The sequence below is a fragment of the Rhipicephalus sanguineus genome, chromosome 4 (assembly GCF_013339695.2).
Source record: "Rhipicephalus sanguineus isolate Rsan-2018 chromosome 4, BIME_Rsan_1.4, whole genome shotgun sequence".
Classification (NCBI taxonomy): domain Eukaryota; kingdom Metazoa; phylum Arthropoda; class Arachnida; order Ixodida; family Ixodidae; genus Rhipicephalus; species Rhipicephalus sanguineus.
Genome location: NC_051179.1, coordinates 14443453 through 14465370, shown reverse-complemented (window position 1 = coordinate 14465370; position 21918 = coordinate 14443453).

The window sequence follows — 21918 nt, the reverse complement described above, 5'->3', positions numbered from 1 at the left end:
GCGCGCGCCTCGTATACTCGAATTTTAGCCATATTTATACGGGTATGTGCCATCGGCAAATGCCCCGCAGACCGTTGGGTATGTGCCACTTTTCAATACGTGCTGCGCTCTCAATGCGAGGACACTGTGCAGAAAGAGCATCTTTCCCTGGAGCGGCCGTATTCTCTTACACCAACGTTTTGTAGAGTTACGCGAGATCGGATACAAGACAGTTTGCTGCCAGCCTCACTTCGTATAACTTTACAATTTGTTGTTATCGCATTCATTGCTTCGTCCTTGCGGTGAAACTGACTCTTTCCTTTTCTTTCGCTGGGGCGGGGGGTAGGGTTAGCGTCGGCGCATCTATATTGGCTGATGGAGTCCGCACCTGCCCACACTGCAGATGACCAACGCGGCCTCCATCGCTAAAATTTGCGCAACTGAGAAAATTTTGAAGCGGGTCGCGCATTTTGGCGCAGCATGGCGCAAGTTAAACAAATTTCATGGTTTTGGCTCAGCTTGGTGCAGAAATAAGGAATTGTATCAAACTGGCGCAATTGGCGCAGCTGTTGCACCCTTGCTTGTATTACTACTATGTAACGTGTTCGGTTTTTTTGCTGCCTGTCAGGCCCTGCCGCTCAAGCCACCGATGGCTTTAGCAGGACTAGCCACATGCACTGCGTTATTGAAGGAAATAAAATTTATTATTATTATTATTATTATATTATTATTATTATTATTATTATTATTATTATTATTATTATTATTATTATATTATTATTATTATATGCACCTGCAGCTGTGACGCTGTTCTCGCTGTTCTAAAGCATTCCATGCGACGACATCGTTGAAATGCGTGTCTTTCTTTACCATCCGTTGCTAAGGATGTATAGTGTATGTATCACAAAAATGTTTTAACGCGTTGTGCTTAGTCAAAACGTCACGGGATGTCGCTACCACCATCGTTACGCTGTAGATGTATATAGAACAAATCGATATCCCGGGGAGGGTATAGTGCATTATTTCAAGCCTCCACGTTCGATCCCCTAAAATTTCGTCTTTGTTTATTGTGCTGCTCATCCGCTGCCCCAAGTTCTGAAAACGAAACTGTGCCCTTCGCCGTCATCTGGCCCAACGCGGATCATCGTCTCAGAACACTGGGCAGCTACGTCACGAGGGAGGGTGTGGCAAGATCTGGAGTTGAGCGGAGCTGAGTGCAGCGGCTGGTCGCACGCCACTGCCTTTTACGGCTAGAACTATGTAATCGAACTATATCACCAAAATATGTAACTGAAGAAAAAGTGTAATCCGTTTATTGTAACTGTTTTACTAAATTAATTAAAAGTTTTGATAGCAAGTTCTGTCGTTATCTGCCAGGAACGAGGGTGTGCTAAGACTTCGTCGAGCGCTGCCTTCCAGGCCTGAATAGTAAAAGGCACGGCTTCTACGCTTCGGACGCCAACGCACAAAAGGCAAGACTTCTACGCTCCGAATGCCATTGCACGCTTGTGGACGTCAACAGAGCCTGTCGGACGCCTACGCAACGCACGCCAGCTGAGGGATACGTCACAACGGCAAGATATTTCGCTACTTGTCCACGACAATCGCCATCAGCAAGCACAGTGCACGCAACAGACGTCCGAGCTCCCGACGCACAAGCAACGCAAGGTGGGCTCACATTACGATCCCCGGGTGAAAACGCGCTTTCGAGCACGCGCGCTGAGCGGGAAGAAGAGCACGCTGTGTAAACAGTCGACTCCAACATGAACACGAAACCAACGCCCGAGGCAGCAGGCGCCGGTGATGTTGTAAACACGGAGACCGGCGCTCGACCGCGGCGAGCTGCTCCTCTTTCTTTAAGGGCCAAAGAGAACTACGAGGCCAACCGTGAGAAATACTGCACAGAACTAGACGCAGCATGGAGGAGAGTGGAGCACGGTATGCGGGAGCTTTCGGCCACGGATAAGAAAGATGTTCAGACGGCCAAGAGGACACTGCGCGATTGTTTCGAGCAGTACAAGGACGTGTTCGCCAGATACGAAGCCTTCTTGGTCAAGACGAACTGCCCCGAAAGTCGACAAGAGCTGGATCAACGAAACCAAATTGAGGAGGAGCGTCGCGTTCTCGTCACGGGGAGCCTATGGGAGAGGAGTGACGATTTAGGCGTTAGAGACGAGACACCATCGAGACGTTCATTCTCGGTCCACTCCACACGCTCTTCGTCATCACGGCTCACCAGTTCGTCAACTATCAGCCTGGCTGCCGTACAAGCTCGTGCGGAAGCCGAGGCCGCCAAAACGAGGGCTCACTTCGGTCGCAAGGAGGCAGCTATGAAGCTAGAGAGGGCCAAGGTCGACGCCGAGCTCGAAATCCTTCGTCATGAAAAGGAGGCAGCCGCGGCAGAGGCGCATGCTGGTGCTCTCGAAGCAGCCGTGGTCCAGGATGGCGGGGAGAGCTTGCACGCACTGCCGCTGCTGCATCCCGATCAGCGCACTGCGGATTACGTACAGAGCCAAGAGGCCGCGCACGCGCCAACACATCGACATTCTGAGCTTCATACAGAAGGCAACGCTCCCCGTGATGACCTCAACAGCAGGCGGAACGACGGTGCACATGTTCATGACCACCAGACTGTCCAGCAGGGTAACCAGCTGTCCGTGAACACTACGGCCTCAAGGGACGCAAGTTCCGATCTGACCGGAATACTGAAGTTCCTCAGCCGAAGAGACCTTCTCTCTACGAGCCTCACTAAATTTGATGACTGTCCGGCCAACTTTCGAGCATGGAAATTGTCATTTAGAGCAACAACGCGTTGCCTTGAACTTTCTGCTCAGGAAGAGCTTGACTTACTCATTGCTTGGTTAGGCCCGGAGTCATCAATGCAGGCTAATAGGCTAAAGTCAGTTTACATACATGACTTCGAAGCAGGGCTGAAGGCTGTCTGGAAAAGATTGAACGACACCTTCGGAAGCCCTGAAGTCGTGGAGGATGCGCTGATGAAACGCTTAGAAGCTTTCCCACGGTTATCGGGAAAAGATAATGTGAAGCTTCGAGAACTCGGAGACTTGCTACTTGAATTGGAGGCAGCGAAGGCGGACCCGTACTTGGCAGGACTGAAGTACTTTGATACTGCGCGAGGCGTGAACAGCATCGTCTTAAAGCTCCCACCGGGCCTCCAGGAGAAATGGATGACCGCAGGCTCAAGGTACAAGAAAGAGAACGAAACGGCGTTCCCACCATTTTCTTTCTTCTCGAAGTTCGTGAGAAACGAGGCTGAGGTGAGGAACGACCCTAGTTTCTTTATACGTACAAACGATGCCTTGCCGGATCACCATCCGAAAAAAGGAAAACAAGTTCCGAGAAACTCCTGCGGTGGAGCAGTGTCAGCGAGGAAAACCGAAGCAGACGTCATTCCAGAAAAGAATGATACGGGGCCGTTGAGCGTCAACAGTGCTAAGGAATCAGGGAGCTTAAACAAGTGGTGTCCATTCCACAAGAAACTCCATTCCTTCGAAAGTTGTCGTGCGTTCGCCAAGAAAAGCTTCGATGAGAGGAAGGATTTCCTCAAGAAGCAAGGAATTTGCTTCCGTTGTTGCAAGTCGACAAGCCACATTTCAAGGCAATGTGACATCCCTCTTAGGTGCTGGATATGTAATTCGGCTAAGCACCACACAGCGCTTCATCCCTCAGACACGAGCACCTGTGATCCATCGGGAGCCGCGGAAGACGAGGCCAACGCTCAAAAATCTTCAGGGAACGTCACCACTACACGTACTGAAGTATGCAAAAGTGGTGATGAGAGCAAATCGTGCGCAAAGATCTGCCTTGTGAAGGTAACTCACAAGTCTCAGCCACTGAGAACGGTCAATGTCTATGCCATTTTGGACGACCAAAGTAATCGGTCACTGGTCAGATCTGAGCTCCTGGACGTCTTCCGTGTAGAGGGGTCTCCGACCAACTACACCTTGACAACGTGCTCAGGAACTACCGAAATCACCGCAAGACAGGCCGAAGGATTCTCAGTGCGGGGCGTTACAGAAGAAATCAGCCTTGAGCTTCCGCCATTGCTGGAGTGCAACGACATTCCTGACAACAGAACTGAAATACCAACTCCTCAAGCTGCCAAATGTTACCCACACCTGAGTCCCATAGCAGACAATATTCCTCCAGTGGATCCTCGAGCACAGATATGGCTTCTTCTCGGTCGGGACGTTATTGCAGCACACAAGGTGCGTGAGACACGCAACGGGCCACGGAATGCTCCGTTCGCTCAGAAACATGACCTCGGCTGGGTGATCGTTGGGAACATTTGCATCGGCCGTGCACGGAGGCCAAGCACTGCAAGTGTTCTAAAGACTCATGTGTTGAGTGGTGGTCGACCATCCATCCTAGAGCCTTGTGAATCTCACTTTACTGTAAAGAAGAGCAGAGTTCTTCAGCCTAAAGGTGGGCCATGGTCTGGGTCGAGTGCCTTATCGGTAGCGGAAGTCAGAGACAGGTTTGCCGAAACGCTGTTCGAAACAACCAAAGAAGACAACGAACTTGCACTGTCCATAGAAGATAGAAAGTTTCTTGAGATCATGGATAAAGAGTTCGTTAGAGATCGTTCGAACAGCTGGGTAGGTCCTCTTCCATTCCGCACGCCAAGGTGCCGCCTCCCGAACAATAGGCAGCAAGCTTGGTCTCGCCTCCTGGGTCTGCGTCGCACATTGTGCAAGAACCCCGAAATGAGGGAACATTTCGTAGCTTTCATGAAGGACTTGTTCTCGAATGACTACGCTGAGGTAGTTTCACCGCTCGCTGACTTGAGGGAATGCTGGTATTTGCCCATCTTCGGTGTCTACCACCCGCAGAAGCCTGGGAAGATCAGGGTTGTGTTTGACTCCAGCGCGGAGTACAAGGGAGCTTCGTTGAACAATGTCCTTCTAACGGGACCGGACTTCACTAACAGCCTCATCGGAGTGCTAATACGCTTCAGAAAGGAGCAGGTAGCGGTGATGGCGGACATACAGCAAATGTACTACAACTTCCTTGTCCGAGAAGATCATCGCGATTTCCTCAGGTTCTTGTGGTTCAAGAACAATGACATATCGGAAGATATTGTGGAATGCCGAATGAAAGTGCATGTCTTTGGAAATAGCCCATCCCCAGCCGTAGCAATGTATGGGCTTCGACGAACAGCCCGAGAGGGCTCACGTGTGTTCGGAGAGAGGGCAGCGAAGTTTGTGGAGAACGATTTCTATGTCGACGACGCACTGAAGTCCGTTCCCACGGAGGAAGAGGCGGTCGAGCTACTGCAGAAGGCGCAGAAATTGCTGGAAACGGCCAACATACGGCTACATAAAATTGTCTCAAATAATGAGAAGGTACTTGAGGCTTTTCCCGTTCGCGACCGCGCGGCAGACCTCCGGGAGATTGACTTCACCAAAGACACATTGCCTGCGCAACGTAGCCTAGGGCTACTGTGGAACGTGCGCGACGACACGCTCCTTTTTCGCACTCCACGTGAAGACAAACCATGCACACGTCGTGGTGTTCTCGCAACGGTCAACGGCTTGTATGACCCATTGGGGTTCGTGGCTCCGGTGACTGCACGAGCCAAGCACTTTCTACGCGAGATAACAGCCGACGGATATGACTGGGACAAACCGTTACCACTTCACAGAGAGCAAGAATGGGAAGACTGGAAAAGCTCTATTCAAGCGCTGGAGAGTCTTGAAATCGGAAGACCGTATGCACCGATATCGGTTTCAGAAGCTGAGCGCAAGGAGATCCACATTTTCTGCGATGCATCAACACAAGCTGTCGCAGCCGTGGCGTACCTAAAGGTCACCGACAATACAGGAAGACACCACGTCGGATTCCTAATGGGGAAAGTCAAGTTGGCCCCCCTAGCTGAGCTTACCATTCCGAGATTGGAACTGTGTGGGGCGGTACTCGCAGTCGAATTGGCTGAACTTATCCAGCGAGAACTGGATCTGCAACCAGACATGCTGAAGTTCTACATCGACAGCAAGGTCGTATTAGGCTACATACACAATGAAAAAAGGAGATTCTACGTGTATGTGGCAAATAGGGTGCATCGCATTCGCAAAACGACGACGCCAGAGCAGTGGAACTACATTCACACTAATCAGAATCCTGCAGACCATGGCACAAGAATGGTCTCGGCGACGAAACTCGGACACACATCGTGGTTGAAAGGTCCTGACTTTCTTCGACAGGGTGAAGAAACTGTGTTGCAGCCATCGACTTTCTGCTTGGTGTCTCCAGATGAAGATAAAGATGTGCGCCCAGAAGTTAACACCTTGACAACATCGGTTGTGACAAAACAGGGGCTTGGGGCTGAGCGATTCAGCAGGTTTTCGAGCTGGGAGAAACTCGTCCACGCTTTAGCATTTCTTTTGAGAATTGTTCATCGTGTTAAGGGTGACGTTGAGCGAACGAATGCGGTCGAAGATCTTTCTACAGCAAGAGAGACTGTGTTTCGCGCCGTTCAGCAAGATTCCTTTTCTGAAGAGATAAGCGCTCTTGAAGACAAACGACCTGTTTCCAGGAGAAGTCCACTTCGGAAGCTGGATCCATTTCTTGATGAGAAGGGCCTTCTACGCGTTGGTGGCCGCTTGCGCAGAAGTGATCTGCCGGAAGACGAAAAGCATCCTTTCATCATTCCAGGCCGGCACCACGTTACCACACTTCTCATACGTCACTACCATGAACAAGTACAACATCAGGGCAGACATTTCACGGAAGGAGCAGTAAGGTCAGCCGGGTTGTGGATTATCGCTGGCAAGGGACGCATCACATCCATAATAGGAAAATGCATCTTGTGCAAGAAACTTAGAGGTCGACAACAGGAACAGAAGACGGCTGATCTGCCAAAGGACCGACTAACCACCGATCCCCCATTCACCAATGTTGCAGTCGACGTTTTTGGTCCATGGATGGTCGCTGCCCGCCGCACAAGAGGCGGAGTGTCTAACAACAAGCGTTGGGCAGTGTTATTCACATGTCTGAGCATTCGTGCAGTGCACATCGAAGTCATTGAAAGCTTGGACACATCCAGTTTCATAAACGCATTGCGGCGTTTTCTCGCGATACGAGGGCCTATCAAGCAAATTCGCTCTGACCGCGGCACAAACTTTGTGGGAGCTTGCAGGGAGCTAAACATCAGCCCACAAAACATGGATCGTTCGCTGCTGGCGAAGTTCCTATCTGAAAGGGGCTGTACTTGGGTCTTTAACCCACCACACAGCTCTCACATGGGCGGAGTATGGGAAAGGATGATAGGAATCGCACGTCGGATCCTCGACTCGATGCTGCTGCAATCCCACACTCATCGACTGACCCACGATATCCTCACAACGTTCATGGCCGAGGTTTCCGCAATCATAAATGCTAGGCCCCTCATTCCGGTGTCTTCTGATCCGGAAACGCCCGTAATTTTGACCCCAGCGGCAATCCTGACACAGAAGTTGGGATGCACGACGTCAGGTTTGGAGGACGTTGCAATTGGCGACCTCTACAAAAGCGAATGGCGTAAGGTTCAGAATCTAGCGAGCCAGTTCTGGAAGAGATGGCGCACCGCCTATTTGACCACACTCCAACAACGAAGAAAGTGGCAAATCAACCGACCAAACCTCAAAGTCGGCGACTTGGTGTTGCTCAAAGATAAGCAAGCCGTTCGTTTTGAGTGGCCAGTCGGCGTGATCGTGCAATGCCTGCCTAGTGCAGACGGCAACGTCCGGAAGGCTGAAGTGAAGACGGCAAAGAATGGATCTGTTAAGACGTTTGTTCGTCCCATATTAGACCTTGTGCATCTGATGACTCCATGAAATGATGGTGGCGCCCACAATGTGAATCGCCAGACGGGGAGTGTGCTGCTCATCCGCTGCCCCAAGTTCTGAAAACGAAACTGTGCCCTTCGCCGTCATCTGGCCCAACGCGGATCATCGTCTCAGAACACTGGGCAGCTACGTCACGAGGGAGGGTGTGGCAAGATCTGGAGTTGAGCGGAGCTGAGTGCAGCGGCTGGTCGCACGCCACTGCCTTTTACGGCTAGAACTATGTAATCGAACTATATCACCAAAATATGTAACTGAAGAAAAAGTGTAATCCGTTTATTGTAACTGTTTTACTAAATTAATTAAAAGTTTTGATAGCAAGTTCTGTCGTTATCTGCCAGGAACGAGGGTGTGCTAAGACTTCGTCGAGCGCTGCCTTCCAGGCCTGAATATTTATAGATTCATAGAAAAAACTATATAGGGTTTCACGTGCCAAAACCGCCGTATGATTATGAGGCACACCGTAGTGGAGAAGTATGGACTATTTTTGACTACTTGGGGTTCTCTAACGTGTCCTTGCATTTCGCCTTGATCGAAAGGTGGCCGATGTGGCCCGAAAGTCAACCTCGCTCCTTGAGCTTAGCAGCGCAGTGCCTTAGTCGCTGTGGTATACCGCAATGGGTCTTGTTTAGCTTTCTTTATGTATAGTAATCGTACATAGGGGCATAAGACAAACCAAGGGTTTATGTTATGCTGCTACCTCGCAAACAATTTGAGATACTAACATACTGGTTCATGTAAGGTTATTGCAGAGGAACAATTTCTTTTGGTTGCATTGAAACTGTGCCAGTGCTGTCGCATCTTCGTTATATGGCGCTCTGTATGCAGCTCTTCTCTGAGAGAACGCCATGTCTGTGAACTTTGAGGGTATGTTTGCGAAGGGTATAGGAAAGCATGTATAAGAGGGAGGAATTAAGCCTCTTAGCGCTGGTGCGCCAGCAGATTCATAGCTTTTATTGCTATAACAATTATGCATGAACACTCTCGAAGGGTTCTTGCCGTCGGCGTCGCCGTGCCGTTCTGTACACGCACGCACGCACGCACGCACGCACGCACGCACGCACACACACACACACGCACGCACGCACACACACACACACACACACACACACACACACACACACACACACACACACACACACACACACACACACACACACACACACACACACACACACACACACACACACACACACACACACACACACACACACACACACACACACACACACACGAATAAAGACAGTGCGCAAGTTTTCCGAAGCTCTCGACACGACTCCTCGCTCTACGACACGGCGCAGACCGCTCCGCCAAACAGCATAGTTCTCCGGGATACTAGCAGGGAACTATTTATTGACACCGTTTTTCAGCGTGGCAGAGGTTTGTTCACTATCACCAGCGAGATGGCGCGAAAAGGCGCGCTTTAAAGGTCGTCGCCCCGCTCGCTCCTCTTTCGCCGGAGGTGGGGTGCGCGCCGCCTCCCTGTACTTTGACCTACAGGGCGTGGTCACCCGTGTTCGCGCGCTTATCTTTGGGGGGGAGGGGGGGGGGGGGTGGTATGTACGCGTTGTTATGGTGTACTAGAATGCGGTAGTGTGTCGTCTTCGCAGCAAATCAATGGGAGAACGGTGGTCAATTTTGCGATGACACCACCAGCAGGACGCCACAATCGAGTGGTGTGCCCGGCGCGGGAAATTTAAATCGGCATTGCGAAATTTGTTGCCGTTCTTGAGTCCAGTGGCCACATACAACGATTGAAACCAAGTATATTTGCAATATTTAAACACTTAAACACATTTGGATGCATTATTGCAATAAATAAAGATGTTTCTGCGCCGTCTGAGCTCGCACAATTCCTATCTTAGAACAGCGTCCCCAATCGTCTGCGTGCTGACTGTTTTGATTGCAAAAGGCATAAAAAATCGCTGTTCATTCCATGCATATGTACGCCTGTCTAGCTATCACACTAATTTTAAGTTATGCGACGAAACGCACGAGGAGGTCCGGAAGGCTAACATGAACAACATCAGGTGAGTTGCACGACCACACGTCACCTGCATCAGCCAGAAAAAATACAACGCTCGATGATGAATGCTGCTCCATTTCTTTACAGATTTTACTCCTCAAAGGGGTGCCAAAGCGCAGGAATGCAGCTAAATGCACCGCGATGTATTCGGGGTGTTGGATTTATCCTATGTGAATAAGCCCGTCATTCCAATAGGCCTGCAAAAATTTGAATACATCAGGCTTCCTCACACACTAAGTACCATGCACACGAAAAAATTCGCTAACGCGTCATGCGAAACAGAAGGGAACAATCAGCAAGTTTCCCACGTACATGCACGACCAGCGCGGCAACTACAACTACCGATCTCGGAGGCTTTGTTTCTCAGCTTACCATAAATTACTTCAGATGGCGGCGACAGGTGGCGACACAGTAGTACGGTGTGCTCTGGCACCGCATGCTCTCGTCGCAAAAAGAGCTACGTTATCGGCGCCAGACGGCACACTACCCCATTTCAGTACACCATAGCGTTGTGCTTTCACCACAAAGTTTGTGTTGAAGCCATAGATCGCACGAAGGTCACTTCGCTCGCTGCAGTGGCCGTGTTTGTGAAAGCAGTGAGCTGCTAGCATTTCTTCATGACATTCCAATTTGTTGCTATCACACTCATTGCTTCTTCCTTGCAGGGAAACTGACTTTTTTCCTTGCCCCGTGTTCTCACCCAGTTCACTACTTTGAATTTTTTTCGTTACACGTGGCCACACTGAGCATCAAACCGCTACGAAACACAGCCTACATCATTATTCTCTCATTGCGCATGAATGGCGGATTTTGTCCCGGTATCCTTCCTCGTCAGGGTTGCCTACAATCGAAGAGGTATATCACTGAGTGACTCGGTGACGATGAAGGCTGCTTGAAACTTTTTTCGACCTTGTGTGTGTCGCCTTCAGCACCCAAACTTCGTCGATGGCTTGATCTGTGCTGCCTCAACGCAGGCGATCGAAATAACGCTGCTGCGTCTTTTAGTGCTTGCTGAACAGTTCTGTGCTCTTCTGTCCTGAAACTACACTATACTATACTGAAACTATACGGAAAGTACACTTCTAACGTATACCCTTCAGACAAGCATGCCAATGGCGACTACATGAATTGGTTTATATCGACCGTATGTACGCAGGTCAAGGGCCGACGTGATCTATATAGAATGTGGTCTCAGGAGGCGGAATATGCATCAGCAGTTCTTGTTCGCACATTGCCAGCGTTCTGCTGCTGGAATGCTTCACATCTCGCTACGTATACGAGCGGCCACTTATACATCGACCACTAAAAATGGTTTCGTCCTGCAACCTTTCGAGCTTGCTCACTGATATGACACTCGAATTGAATGAACTCTTTTACATACCCGTTGCACTTCGTGTTCTTTCAAATGATGTTGATAATAACATTTTTACTATGGCTTGTACCCACGCTAGGGGGTTGGCCATGAATTGTTCCTTTAGTCTTAGCTGCACTAACCATTCCCACAAGCTTCTCCGGGTACTTCCCTTAGTGAGGACATCTCTTTTTGAACGTTTTGCACACTGATAAGGTAGCGTCACCGCTTATTTGTGACGTCACCCTGTACAACACTCGGTGAAATTTGCATGGTCGCTATCCGAGAAGTCGAGATTTTTACATCATAAGCGAAAATACTCCTTTACGTACGCCGTCGACGTTAAAACACGCGAGATGCGGACAAATTGACGTTCCGCCTTCTAAAACAACGTGAAGGTGCATTTTGCGCCCTACGGGGCCCCCAAAACCCCCTTCCCTGTAACCCTCTCTCCCGTATGGTACCCCCACCATAAGTGCGCAATGAAAGTGTGTCGTGGTCCATCGCCTCGTGACGAGCTCGCTTGCCCTCCTCCTCGCGCGCCATTTTCGCCGCAATCCAGAGAGTCCGCATGCGCGGTCCCGGTGCGGTCTGCTCCGACCGGACTGGATCGTCGTCGTCGATGCGAGGACTGCAGCGACGTGTGCGGCCTCAGTTCGACGGCGCGGGACTCGAGGCCGGGCGTGCTTCACGCGGCGCGCAGCCTCCATCCGGACTTCATGCGCGCGGCCGGGTGGTCCACGCGTGGTCGGCGCCGCCGCCGCAGCTGCCAGCGTGCTCTCTTGATCCTCCTCCTCCTCGCCACACCGCAGGCGATGCTCGCCGTCATCATCGCGCCCAGACCCGTCCGCCTTCATTACCGCGCACGTATGCGATGGTGTTGGCACGGAAGTTGCTCGCCGTAATCGAGCGTGCTCAACTAGACAAACTCGGTGTTCACCTGAGCGCCGTTTAATAGCCGCCGTGTCGGTGCGAAAACGTTCTATCAGGGGAGCCCCTCCGTAAAGCGCTTGTTTCTTTCTTTTATTTTATTTTTTTACGTTTATGAGCAACAGGACTGACTGCAGCATGCGTACGGTAGAGCAGAGAAGAGTTAGCTAGACAATGCCGGCCTACGGGTTTTTTTCGTTTTTTTTTTAAGGCGAAAGCCTTGGATACCTTAAACGCGAAACTTGACCGCCGGCGTCACGTGGAGTCAGCGTAAACACGAGTGATGCAAAAAATCATCATCACATGATGACGTCACCATATGACGTCATTATGAAGTCACAGATCACCAAAATTTGTGACATCATCACAGCATCACATGAAGCGGCGTCACATGATGACGTCATCATATGACACCGTCGCTTGGTCAAAGGTGGGCCGATCACGGAGGCAGTGCAAAACCACGTTTGGTGCAGGAAGCTTTCGGGTGGCAGGGGAGTATCGACTTAGATGAAAAAGAAGAGGGCTTTCGCCTTCGAGTCGTCTTAGGGGAATGCATAAGGAACCCTGTGAGTTTTTTTAAACTGTGCTACGGGTGTATGGTTAGAAAAGTCGCATTGATCTTTACGTTTAACTTTTTCTGACCACGAGCGTATTAGACGTTTTGCTTAGTCACTGAGCTTGCTGCAATAATATATTGGATGTGGCTAGGGTTGACGAAACAGTGTGTCTGAAGGAAATATTTCTGCATTAATTGCACAAAGAGGACCTCTGGACCAAGCTCAGGTGAAATCAGCTAAGATATTTCGGGTATACACCACGGGGAGATTTTTCTTTGCGGAAGCAGTGACAGGTGACCACACGGATGCAGGGACGCATTACAAGAATATTATGATACTCAGTGCTTGGTACGGAACATTTCAGAAGATCGGCTCCTAAAGAAAAACCATCTGGAAAGGCCATCCTGCACGCATGGCGCGTATTATGCTGTTGGCATTTCCGTCTTGATTTCTGCCTTTCTGATCATCTCTTTGTTTTTATCAGACAGGGAGAAGCTAAGTAAAAATTCAGCCAATCCCACGCGTTGTGGGAATCGGTTTCATGCGAAGCAGTCAGCGAGTACCTCTATGCTGTATTGTGTGGCTTAGAGCCGAGCGTTACGAGGTCGGTCGACGTGTTTTTGTAAGTGCAGTAGCTGTGTGCACATCGTGGGCTCACCAGGCACGTCGACAACACTGGCGTTTAAAGGGTAACTTATGGTGCGACGTAACGTCAGCCCTTACGTTAGAGTATATACGTCAGTTTTATCGAAACTAAGCGCACTTTATGGTGCAATCATGTGAATATCATACGTAACTTTCGTCAACGTATTCCTCCGGGGTCGAGCAATGCTTCAATATAGCTTGCTGAATCATAGGAATACAAATGTAATGTTTATTAGGGTGGTATAAAAGAGGAACCAACACTGGAACCACAGACGTTAATCTGATATGACGCGTGTGTCGTAGGAGTACATATGTAGTGTTTATTGCTTTCTTGTAAAATTAGATAGCCAGCACCACAGCTACAATTGACGTTGCACCGACGTTACGCCTGCGCAGGCTGTTTTCCCAAACGAGTTCATAGACCTGGCGTTGTTCTGTGGTAGAATACCTGATTACCACGCAGAATGATTGGGTTCGATTCCTGCTGGGATCCTAATTTTTATTCTTTCCATTCGTCGGGTCAACGCTGCCGATGTCGGTTTTTCTTAGGGCTCTCGCATTTAAATTACCGATGTCTGTTCTCGCCGTTCCTGGGTAGATATAAACTGTCAATCACCTGTGGCGCATACCCGTACACCGCGGCCCGTGGTAAACGGGTATGTGCCACACGTGTCTGGAGGAAAGTGTTTGAGGACGTACGCGAACATTGTTTTCACGTTATTCATGTCATGACCTGACAGTCATATTTGTTACGCTCCCACGCCAGTTTTGGTGTGGGAGCGTTTCCTGACACCAAGTTAAGGAGGCGATCATGAGAGCACCCAGACGTAGGCGGCTAGATAGATAGATAGATAGATAGATAGATAGATAGATAGAAACGCTCAAAGTGCCAAAGGTTCGCTAAGAAATGCTTCGCATTTAATAACAGTGGAGGTAAATATTGGCTCTCCCATCCTGTCCATTTATGGAGACGAAAATTACGCAGTCATGATGAAACTAATAAGATCAATTACTGTTGCTACGAGTAAACGCCGACTGACCCAGTAAACATATCTTTAGGACGACATGAGATACTCGACTTTCATACAAACGTGCGATTCCCTGTAAGTATTGACGAATATACGACGAAATTGCACCGCCTAAACTGCATCGTACTTGATTAGTTCAGGCGAGGTTCTAGAGGAATGTAAATATTGTAATAGAAAATACGAAGCTAGAAGTTTATAATCCACCAACTATACGATCGCTGTAACACACATAACAGATTACATTGAAAAGTCTTGAACGTGATGAATTCCATCTCCGAAGAGCCGCGGCAATGATATTCGATCTTGGTCACATTACTATGGTCTCCTGCAGTGGTTATAAAAGAAAGCCATCCGGAGTGGCTATTTCACTGTGCACTTTATACAGAATTCCAACGCTCAGTAGTTATTATCACTAATTAATTGACACTAATGTCAATTTCACTCATTAACTTTCACTAATTACCAGACGCGGTGGTCTAGTGTTAATGGTGCTTGAGTGCTGACCCAAAGGTCGAGGGATTTCGATGGAGGCAGAATGCTAGAGGCCCGCGTGCTTAGATTTAGGCGGCTGAAATTTCAGGAGCCCTCCACTACGGTGTCTCTCATAATCATATTGTGGTTTTGTTACGTAAAACCCCAACAATTATTATAAACTTTAACTAATTAAGTATGAACTTAATTATCAAGTTTACTAGTATCATATAATTAATTTTCGCTAATTAACTCACAACTCACGCAATTCGCTATCATAATCATCGTACACATGCACAGTCATGCTTTCACTCGAAATGCCCACTACGCCATAATTCATCATTTCGCGAAGTACCCACTACACATCTGCGAGGCACTGTAGCTGCACACTGTGTTGATGATGCTGATGCTGCTGACGATGAATTATGGCTGAGCCCTTTTGTGATGGGCAGCTTTAAACCATCCACTTGTTACGCAATTCACACGGCGTGACGCCTGCTGCGGTTCTACGCTTCTTCCGCGTAATATTACATCTTAACGTGACGCCTCGACGACATGGCACGGTCTTTTTCCCCAAGAAGTTTTAAACGATGGCGTGTCTCTTTGGTAGAACGCTTGACTGCCACGCAGAGTGCCTGGGTTCTATTCCGGCTCGAACCCTGGTTTCTATTTCTCACTGTGTTCGAGGTCACGTGATGTTTTGTACCTTACACCGCATTTCTCAAGGCCAGCGTCTGATGAGGCACATAAGGCTTTCGCTTTAAAAGGTATGCGCATGCGTGTGATAAGCCGTTACAGAATGAGTTGCAGAATAAGCCATACTACAAGCGCCACAGAATCGTGTGTGCTACTTTACCGCACGCCTCGTGATATATGCAGGGAAGCAAGCTTGCTGTGGCGCTCTGGAGTCTGCTCGCTTCCGTGACGGAGAAGCACCGCAGGTGTGCGGCTCGGAGCACGCTCCGCTCGCCGCGGCAGCGCATCAAGAACGTAACGAGACAGGATCTGCATTCAACAGTGGCAACAGGCAAGGGCGGCGCGCTTGCCCGTCAGTGAGCTGAAGGCGCGTGCTATACGCTAACGTGCTCCTACAGGACCGATGTTGCGAGTCACGCACACAATTACCTAGTCGCGTTATTCATCGAGCTATTCTTGCAGAACCGCTGGGAAATTAGTCGCTCACATGCGTTAGCAATCACTTTGTATCGGTATTTCAAATTCCGTTGTTGCTCTCAAGGGTGCTCTTACGAACATTTAGATAGTAACGGCTCGCTTCGCTTCGTTTTTCCCGGTCATTTCTTGGCTCAGAAAAGACCGTTGACATATAACTGCCCTCGTTCGTTGCATCTGTTTCGCGATGTTTCTGTGAGAAGAATCATTTTCCGCGTAAGTAATTATAACTAACTCACTCGGACGAGTTACTATGGCGAAAAGGTGAGGGAGCCAACCAAACTGCTCACACTGTTTCGACAGACCAGAATTTTTGTAACAACGCCTTTGCGGCATGTGTCGTCAGTTATATTTGCTTGGTACTGTGTTTACTTTGTCCAATCATCCGTCCATTCATTTCGTGACACTGACGACGACATATATAAAAGCCACTTCATTGTTGTCAGACAGCCTTATCATTATGCTTCACTATCACCATAGGCGTTGAAAGCTGGGCGAGTTGGTAAGGTTTTATGTTCTAACAAACTGCGCAGCAGATGGGACACAAAGAAGGAACGAAATCGCTCGTCTGTGCCTTTCGTTCCTTCTTTGTGTCCCGCCTGCTGCGCAGTTTGCCAAAAGATGCAACTATCACCATAGGCGAAAGGGAAGAAAAGTTTGCCCCTAACCGCAACTAATGCGATTATAACATAAGTGTATTTAGGAATCGGGCTCACTATCCATTGCAGCCCGGTCGCATCAACAGCGCTAGGCTGCTGGTGCGAAAGGGCAGCGCAAGGTTTTGAGAACGATGACGCCTGCGCCTGACGCAATGCAGCTCTCGAAGTTAATTAAGGTCAAGGTCTAAGGAAACAACGAACTCCTCTAACTATTTAAAATAATCCGCTCTTGTCGTTCACCAGTGTCGCAGCTGTTCTTCCCGTTCCTATATTTCCATGATTCTTAGATGCAAAGAAAGATGCTCACAGAATTGTTATAGCAAAATAAGGAAAGGGAGGATGACGAGAGATCATAAAAAAAAAGGGTGAGAGTGCGCGAGGCAGTTTCCGCGTGCGAACATCCACTGGTCACGTAATGCATGCGCGGATAGCCGCCGGCTTTGCGCCACTGTGCCTTGGCCCATTCGTGTCCACGCATGCAGTCGAGGGCGTGTGTTTTTACTAAGCCCCCTCGCTCTCCTCGCCTTCTCGGTTTCTCTGGCCGCACGCACGGTGCCGTACATGCGGCCAGCCGCGGATGCGGGGAGGTCCAGCTGTGCTTCCCCCGAGCCGCCGCACTTGTGTGCATTGCAGGGCTGTACTACGGATAGCAACGGAGGCGCAAATGAAGACATATGCGCTTATCGTGCTGCCGGGTTACCTTGCTTCCATAACTGCCTTCACCTACGATGCGATCTCAGCGCTCAAGAAGGATGATTCACCTGCGGCGATAAAAGAGCCCTGCATGTGACTGGCCATGACGACCCAAATAGAGCCCGTTCACTGTGATAACAAAGTTTTAATGCTTCGTATATCAACGAATTACACTGCGTAGCCAAGTATAAATAAAGCTGACTTGTAAGCTTCATTTTGGCTCCCATACGGGAGCAAAAAAAAAAAAAAACAAGATGGGATCCGGTGCTCGTGGAAAGAACCCGCGGCAAGGGATTGTCCGCAAGGAAAAAACTCGACACTTTCACTGCTAACGCTAGGTGACCCACTTTAAGGTGGTCGAGGGCCTAATGTATTCGACGTCGTACTCCCGGTCTCTCGTGCCTTCTCGGCCGTATAGTTGGAGCTGAGCATGAACATGGAATCATTGCCGTGCGCGAGAAATCACACTGTCGGAAGCGTTGCGGGTGAAGGCCTTCCACCCTCCGTGTGCCTTTGGAGACTACAGGCAGCCGTCTGCGCCGGCGCTGCATGCAATTCGGGAGGCAGGCGGTGTATGTGTGTACACACACAGCGGACCACCGACGGCGGCGAAGGGGTCAGCCGGGCCGCGACCCCGGCTCATTAGCTCCTCGCGCGCGCCTCCCGGGCGGCCTGTCCCTCTTCTGCGAGCTGCGAAGAGCGGGGTTCCGCGCGGGGGTTAATTAAGCCGCACGACGCCCACCGCGCCAGCGTTGTCGCCGAGGGACCGCGCGTCACCCGGCGCCTCCACCACCGCGTATACGAAGTGTGTGCGCGCTATGTACGTGTTGCCAGCGACGCCGCATCGTCCGCGTGTGGCAGCGCGCCACCCGGCGCAGCAGCCCGCGGCGTGACTGGGCCGCGGGGCCGCAATGGCGAAACGTGAGAGGCCTTGTAACACTTTCAAGTTCAGCGACGCTGCAGAAAAGAAGGCGAGGGACGCCGAGATGACCAAGCGCCGTTTCGCAAGTTTGGCTGCTGCAACAGATTAACGAAATACGGAGAGGGTATTCTGGAAAATGATCTCTGTCTCCCTTCGTGTATACGTGCAGCCTCCAGTGTGTGCAAGGCTCTAATGTTGCGGATGGCATCGTCATTTAATGCGGATAATGCTATCTGTATGCACGCAGCGTCCACAAAGAGAATAAATTATCAACTATGTCGCGTGCAAAATACAACAACAAAAAGAAAACCAAACTGGACAGGAAAATAAGGACCATTGGTATACATGTCAAAGCGACAGCGTTCCGGTAGATGAGCTATAGAAGAAATCCTGCTGTCGACATTAACTAGCTAGGTACAGACGGGTCCACTGTTAAAGGGAACACTTGCGTGCAGGGCATGTTTGGATTTCGCTCTCTTACAAACACATAGTGGCTTAGATTTGCATAAGACTACTGGTGGTTGACAGTTCAGCCTCTTTTTGACAGACTCGTGCAGAGCATGAACAATGTTTCCCTGTCCACTTCCTGTTAGAGGGCCAGCAAAATGAAAGGTGCTCATTGGAGCACCCTTTAACAGTGGACCGTACTGGTATACTTCTATGAGGTGGGTGGCTGCAGTGACGTTGAACATGCACGCAGAGACGAAGCCAGCAAACAGATTTGATTGCACAGCCCACGGCGCCGCATGAGCGTCTATATCGCTGTAGTCAAAAGGAATGAGCGCTTATAGTGAAATGAAGCTACATAGCAGCACACTAATAATCAGGTCCCGCTTAAAGTTCCAAGATGTAGCCAGGGAACCGGACATTTTTCGTCTGGTTTCCTGGATATAGCCAGCAGTTAGCCAGGACCTGATTAAGAGTGCATGGGTGACTTTTTGGCAGTGTCCTCGTGCACAACCGCCCGCACGTACGCAGAAGAATAGATGGGCCGATTGCGCTTCCACATCCTGATAGGGCAGCGCCATTGAGTGGAGGAAAGAACGCATGCAGGACAGCGCATGCAGGACCTGTGCTTTTTCCTACTTCGTGTCTTTGTCGTGTGCGCTGCCCCATCAAGATGCATGCGTGCAGATGATCCATCTATCTCTATTCCCAATTTCCCTTGTCACCTATACAGTGTGTAGGGTAGCAAAGTGAATACTCGTATGGTTGCCCTGTCCTTCTTTTCGCTCTCTCTCAAACAGTGTTGCATTTTGCTGGTGCCAGTGAAGTTCTCGCTTATTTATAACTTCTAGGGCAAAAAAGAAAAAAAAAATGTGTTTAGGCGCAGTTAGAAGTCTGCTTTCAGGCTCGAATGCTTCAGACTGCGCGTCTTCATTTTCGCGAACATTCGTGTATCATGTGACCGTATTCATAACCTTGTGGCATTCATTTCTTACTGCAGACTCAACGCGGCTGGACGCATTTGCGGAGAAGCGTGACTGAGAACTGTCTACGACGCGCAGACCTGCTTTTTATATTTGTGCTTTTAACATCATGGTGACCGTCGACATACAGACAGCTTGGCACGTTCAGCGGCACTAACTGCTATTCGTTGTTAAAAAAAAAGAAAAATAAAGATAGCGTAGCTTGCACTGGAGGCGCAATGCTAAAGACAGGGGAGCTGATGGGCACCTGAGTAGTCCTGGCTGTTGCTGTTTTGCCAAGATTTGCAAAATTTCTCTTTCTTTCTTCCTCTATTTCTTTCTTTTTCTCTATTCTCTGTTTTTTGTGTATGTCTTTTTTCGCCTGTGTTTATTTCTATTTCTTTCTTTTCTTTCTCTCTCTCGCCATTTCTTTCTCTAAATTTCTCGGTCTTTCTTTCTCTCTCTCTCTGCATTTGTCGCTTCTCTTTCTTTCTATCTCTTTCTAGCGCTCTTCATTTAATTCTCTTTCTTTATCTCTGTCTGTCTTTAATTCTTCTTGTATTTCTCTCTCTCTCTCTCTTTCTTTCCATGCTATGCTTTACTCTCTCCCCTCCGCCTCATCCTCACATCTGTCCTCCTCACCCTTACTTCTCTTTCCCGTCCCCTTGCTATACTATGCTATGCAAGTCTATGCTATGCTCTGCTAGCGTGCCTGGATACTGTGGATAGCCGAGTGGTTAAAGGCGTCATGAACCACTTTTACAAGTAATGATGTAATGACCTCAGTATCGGAGTTTACTGCCTCCCGAATCGATTGCCGCAAAAATTTCTCGAATCCGTCAAGAATCAGCGGAGTTACGGGGGTTTGGCGCACGCTCCCAGCGCTTTCTCTCTTTTCTCGTGCCGACGAGCGCACTGGAAGCTAGACAGGGAGGGATGGCACGGGGGTAAGAAGTTACGTCAGCGCGCGTCATGAAACGCGATCGCTCTCCCGCTGTGATTCGCTCGCGCGAGTGCGGCTACCGTGTACTGAGGAGTGCAGCGCCGGCAAGTGGCGGCACCCCGCGGCAAGAAGCGCATCTGATCCGAACGCCGCTCTCGATTTACGTCGGCTATCGGCCAATAAGCATGCTATGTCTCTTGCGACGTAAACTGCCAGACACCCCGCCCACCGACGAGAGTGAGAACCGGCCTCTGTTTGAAAAGAGGGCGCCTGGGGAAACGGCAACTTCGCGCTCCGCTTGTGGCCTTTACGCGGCGCGCACGACTGTAGTATTTGGCAGAGCAGTTCATAGCCGTGTCAGACGCTCGCCTTCGCATTGTGGGTACGCGGGTTTGAATCTCGCCTCGCGAAGAACTTTTTCATACAACTGACGAGTGCAAATAAAGTGCTTTCTCTCTCTCTTCCCTAGAATTTCTCTCTTTCTCTATCTTCAGTTCTCTTTCTATCTCTCTTTCTCTCTCAGGCTCTCTGTACTGGTTGTCTCAACCATCAGGGTTATTGCATCCAGCGCCGGAGCAATCGGCGCGCGTGTTTTGCAGCGAAGCAGAAGATGAAGAGGAGGACGAAGAGAGCGCGTGCCAATCTCTCGGCGCAGCTGTGGCATTAGCGGTTGCTAGGAGACGCGAAGCGCTCCGAGGGTTTTTTGTACACACCAAAGTTTTACGGCTGGATTGAAGAGCTTCGCTGTTAAAAAGATGCAAAGTATTTTAGGAAGGGGAAGCGTCGTGGATGCAAAGCACGAGGATTCATGCTATCCACCCGGCAACCCCAGCTGAAAGTATAGTCAACACTAGCCGACATTAAGCCAACAATAGCGAACATTAGCTGGTGGAGGCAAGTTCTTCCTGAAAGCCAAATGTCCACGCGGAAGCGTACCACGTCGTCTACTCTGACGTGTGGCGAGTCCAAGTACTGGAGAGCTTCAAACAAAGATTTCCGATCTCTAACGAGCTCGTAGAGTACCACAAATATGTTCAATATCGCCACGAGTATGTGAGGACCCCGTATGGGTGTGATGGAAGCCCCTTATTTAGCCATTTGTCACATGGTGGCAACTATATGCGCGGGGTACTGTATGTGTGATAAAAGAAATAAATTAAATGAAGGTAGTTGTTGTGACATTGTGCTACACACACACACACGTGTACAATGAATGATTACGCACTAAAATCGATGCCCAGGCGGCAGTCCACACCGGTCCACGCATGCGCTCCTCTGCAGAGCGTCTGCG